This window comes from Gastrolobium bilobum, unplaced genomic scaffold (assembly GCF_033153095.1).
Source record: "Gastrolobium bilobum isolate Gb01-03AN ecotype WA unplaced genomic scaffold, APGP_CSIRO_Gbil_v1 utg204851, whole genome shotgun sequence".
Taxonomy (NCBI): domain Eukaryota; kingdom Viridiplantae; phylum Streptophyta; class Magnoliopsida; order Fabales; family Fabaceae; genus Gastrolobium; species Gastrolobium bilobum.
Window position 1 is genome coordinate 34,201 of NW_026898061.1, and position 5,354 is coordinate 39,554.

The 5,354-nt window shown below is 39.8% G+C and overlaps 1 non-coding gene across 1 annotated transcript; it reads left to right on the forward strand.

Annotated features, from left to right (window-relative positions):
* Window positions 1-3,973: 3,973 nt before the first annotated feature.
* On the forward strand, window positions 3,974-4,080 carry LOC133312483 (small nucleolar RNA R71). Its single transcript, XR_009751683.1, has one exon. It is a non-coding gene; the product is annotated as a small nucleolar RNA R71 (small nucleolar RNA).
* Window positions 4,081-5,354: the final 1,274 nt, after the last annotated feature.

Below are 5,354 nucleotides of genomic sequence, written 5' to 3' on the forward strand. Positions count from 1 at the left end.
TCCACTTTTTGAGGCAATTTGCTTCAGAGCACTATAAATATCCTCTCAAACTATCATCACCTAGATTACAGTTCACAAATCCATCATTTACCTCGCATCCAACACACATGTTGTAGCAAATTCCATTTAGAAATCAAATTATGTTTAGTTTATTTTTATCTCAATTAGTTTTAAATTTGTTTTATCTTATCTCATTAGCAGAATTTATTATTTTATTTCAAATGTAATAAATTAGCAAATGTAAGTGGTTCTAAATAGATAGTCCACTTATCACAAGAGGAATCAATAAATAAACTAAGAAATGACAGTCTTCCTTTGAAATTATCTATTCTCTCTTATTCTTCTCCTTATTCCCTTATTCTTGATCTAACTTCTCTCTCACTCTCTTCAATCATTCTCCTTTTTCCCCTAATATCCCCTCATTCTAATTTTTATTGCTACACGGATGGCTTCACCAGTTTACTGGAGAGTGGAGATTGCTAAGTTTACTTTTCTCCCTTTTGTTCCTTCTTGTCCTAGTTGTCTCAGTTATGTTCAAAGTTTGATATATCATCATATTTACCATAAAGAGTGAATTATGGGTTGCATTTTGAAATTTTATAATCGTGAGGGAGATAGATGGTTTCAAATAGAAACCATGTGCTAGTTTTGACTCATTGTTAATATTTTCGTTTTCGTTTGGTAGTTAGTTGCTATTTTGTCTTTCCTAGGCCAAGGCCCTTGTTAAAGGGTAAGAACCCTAACAGAGACGCAAGAAGGAATTGAAAGAATTCACAAATTTGTATATTATTCAGAATACTGTTTCTCTATTTACAATTACCCTTTTAACACTTGACAACTAACTAACCGCATGCACTCCACACAATGGACTCATGGCCTAACTTCCTAACTAATTGCCACCTCACTAAACACCTTATGACAGCCTATTGACTATTATACCCCTTATACAATACTGAAATGCAATTCCTCAGTTACTGAAATACAACTAAACATCCACTATAAAATCCTTAGCCCATGTAGGAGCTCATGTATTCCTTTTGCTCGTAACATTACCCTTGTCTTCCAAATCAACCTTGTCCTCAAGGTTCAAATTAGGATAATGGAGGTTGAGGTCTTCTTCATCCTCCCAAGAAGAGTCTTCAGGCAATGAGTGAGACCATTGTATTAGCCATTGAGTTCCTGATTTTTTTTCTGCCTGAAACTTTGCGAGACATCAAAGCAGCCACTGGTTCCTGGACAGGGTAATTCCCATGACTAAATTCAGGTACAGTGGGAATTAAATTAGGATGATTTCCCCTAAAAGGTTTCAGCACCGAAACATGAAATGAAGAATGTATCTTACACCCTGCTGGAAGTTGCAATTGATAAGCAACTGGACTCAAAACTCTGATAATGGGAAATGGACCAAAATATCTTGGCCAACTTCTGATTATGCCTTCTAGCTGCTGTCATCTGCCTGTAAGGTTGTAGTTTTACCAAGACCAGATCACCTACTGCCAAGGATATATCCTTCCTATGTTTATCCGCTTGAATCTTCATTCTATTTTGTGCTCCCTGCAAGTGGTTCTTAAGTTGAGCAAGTAAGTCATTTTTGTGAACTAAAGTTGTATCCACTGCCTCCACCTTGACTAGCCCTTTAGAGTAATAGGGAATTACTTGTGGCAGCTTACCATACAGTGCCTGGAAAGGACTCATACAAATCGAAGCATGATGGGCTGTGTTGTAGTGTAATTCAGCCCAACTCAAGTACAACGACCACTTGTGATTCTCATCTGAACAAAAAGCTCGAAGATACTGTTCTAAGTATCTATTAGTCACTTCGGATTGCCCATCTGATTGGGGGTGATAAGATGTACTGGTATGCAGCTTGGTGCCACTAAATTTAAACAACAAAGTCCAGAATTGGCTTAAGAAGACACTATCCACATTCCTCTGAAAAGTGTACTCCTCCCTACTGTCCAAGTACTTCTGGTACAGAAAATTGGTGACGGTGGGAAGGTGGAGTACTTCTAGGACATCAGCGGGGGGAAATAATACTTGTTTTCCCCTCACTGTGACCACATCAGGTGCCTCCTTTTCGGGCAGCCTTCTCGTCTGGTACAGGAATTCTCCCACCCAGTTCAAGTTCAACTCACGGTCATCAGTGGCGAAAAGCAACCACCGATGTTTGTCCAGTGATTTATTCACAAATGGAGGCAGAACCACTTTGTCCTGATACAGAGAAATGTTCCTTTCTGGGTACAGAATGATGGTGGGTTCAGTGAGCTCTGGTTCTTCGCCGCGGTTGGCTACAGGGATCACTTTAAATGAGAGCTTAGTCATTTTATTCAGAAAGGGAGTTAGGGCACAAATGCAGGATGGATAAAAGGGTTCTGAGTTGAATGGAAGTAGTAGAACTTGAAGAAATCAGAGACCGAGTTTAAATAGACTGTAGGGGAGAAAATAAAAGGTTTATGGGACGTGGAGGTTAAGGAGAGGAGGTTGAAGAGGTAGTGGAATGGGGACGTTACAGAACGAGTGGTCAGCAGTAGGTGATCAGTTACTGATGGGATGAGTGTGAGACGATGGAACGATTTAGGTCAAGACGTGGGAGAGAGGGAAAAGGAAAGGTGCAGTTGTCTTAATGGTTGAGGAGACGGTTGCTTTTTCTACACGCGTTTCCAAGAATTGCAATGAATGAAAATTGGATATGGCTGCGTATCTTTTTAAGTGACTCAGCAGGGACAGGTGTCCCAGTCACTCTTATCTTCTAACCCAGGGAACGTTCCCTTTGTCTTTTCCTAACTAATAAATAAATAAATAACTGAAATAAATAATAAGAAGATATGCAATAGTGAGTACTAAGTAAGGAAAAAGGGACGTACTAACCTATCACCTATTATTTAATAAATCTAAATGAACATATAACAAAACATATAAGTACATATATATATATATATATATATATATATAAATTTTTTTTTATATTGGGATTGTGTGGTCAGGGATCACCCCAAAACTACGTTCCTAGAACGTACTTTATTTGGACTTTTTGGAGAGGAACATCAGACGTTCCCTCCTTTTTGGGAGCTATGTGGTTATGGATAACCACCCCAAAACTTTGCTCTTTGTTAGAGAGCAAATGTATCTACTGGGTTGCCTCCCAGTCAGCGCTTAGTTTAATGTCTTTAGCTAGACATGGTACTTACCTCTCAAGGGGTTTCAGAAATGGTTGAGGGGACCTCAGTGTCCCCTGGTAGTGATCCTGGTGTTCTGGTTTGAAGGTTGGCAGTAATCTGCCCCAGCTGGGACTCAATGTTCCTGACCACTGCATCATTCCTGGTGACATATTCCTTGACATAATTTTCCAGGGTGTTGATGCGTTGGTCATCTTTGTGGAACGAAACATAGTTGTTTCTTCTTTGTTCAAACGTTCCACTGCTGATACTGCTGCTGATTGTTGTTGAATGGTCTCTGGTTAATGAGTGGTCTCCATTGGGTGTTGTGGTTCTGATCCTTAATGATAGTTCCTCCAGGGCTTGAATGTGTATTCCGTCCTGCTTGTTGATTGTCTCTGGTGAAGTTCCTATTGCCAAAATTTTCTGCATAACACACCAATGCAGTGGATGGGCAGTCTGTTGAGTCATGAAGGTCACCACAGGCTGAGCATAGTTCTGTTTCAGTTACTGTGAGTTGTAAGACTTCCATCCTTGGTGCTGCTTGGTCAGCTTTCAGGTTCTTCACTTCATTCATGAGTGATGCCAGCTGGGCTTCCATGGCTGTTTGTTTATCCAGTTCTAGCATGTCTGGCTTCCTCACTGGGCTCACTCTGTCTATTGGCCATTGGAGACATCTTTCAGCAGTCCCTTCTATGATTTCGTATCTTGATTCAAGTGTTCCTGTAAAGAAATATCCTCCTGCAGCAAAATCTAGGTGAGATTGAGAAGTATGGTCAAGTCCTTTATAGAAATATTGTAGCACTCCCCAACTCTCTACCCCATGGTTTGGACATTTTCTTATGATGTCCTTGTATCTCTCCCATTCTTCATCGAGATTTTCTCCATGAAACATTATGAAGTTAGAGAGTTCAACTCTAACATCAGCTTGTCGAGACATTAAGAGAAACCTCTCTATGAACTTGTTAGAGAGTTCTTCCCATGTGTGGATTGATCCAGGGGTGAGAGTTTTCATCCATGTTTTAGCTTTTAAACCCAAGGAGTGAGGGAACAACCTCATTCTCATGCTTTCCTCTGTTACACCCTCAGCTTTAAAATTATCACAAATATCTTGGAATGTTGTGAGGTGTGTGTAAGGATCTTCTGCAGGGAGTCCATTGAAGACCCCTACTTCCCTAATCATGTGGAACATGATAGGTTTTAGTTCAAACTTTCGTGCTATAGGGGGAAGGACTACTCCCATATCTGGTTTGTTCCTGAAAGGAGCAGCCAAAGTTCTGAAGTTCTGTTCAGGGGGAACCTCTTCATTGTTATTATTGTGACCAGCCATATTTTCAGGAAATCTTTCCCTGAGGTTCCTTCTTCTCCTATGGAGTGTACGTTCTGGCTCAGGATCAAAGAGAAACTCAGGTACTTCAATGGAGTGGTTAGAGTCTGTTTCAAACTCTTCACTCATAAACCAATAGCACAGGGTATATATATGCACAGCAGATTTAGTGATAAAGAGAAAAAAAATATAAAAGTAAAGGCAGATATACAATATATGTGTTAGAAAACAATGATAAGAACAACAGTTAGTGTTTCTATCCCCGGCAACGGCGCCAAAAAACTTGTTGGGAGGTTTGCTGATGGTGGAAAAATATAAGTTCTGATAGGGGACGTTCTTCTGTTCTTGCAGAACACAGATTCGTCCCTCAGTTCCAACCCAAGTGCGCAAGTGCACGCATCAAGTAATAAAGGGACTATTAATGCCCAAATTATCGTTCCCACGAGGATAGAGTGCTAATTATTGTTTTATCACTGTTTATAAAGAGTGAAAATGAGAAGAAAAGTTAGTAAATGAACTGTCTGGTCAAACGTTCCCTACTATCTTGACAATGTTCCTCAGGAACAGTAGGTTCAACCTGATGGCAAACAGTTGCTCGCTGCGTTATGTATGTGATCCTTCCTGTTTAGAAGAAGGTGAGATAACAATCATTGGAGTTTTTATAAGTACTAAATAAAATAAAATTACTAAAACAGAAATAACTATAATCAAGAGACAACATAGTGGTGGTTAAAACAGTTTAACAGAAGGAACAGATTCATTGCTTCACTCTTAAAGGGGTTGTTTTCTCTGCTCAAGACTTAGCACCTTTTGGCTTTGTCCCAGTTTCTTTGCCTGCCAACTCTGATTCCTCAGCTCATGGTCTAGATGGC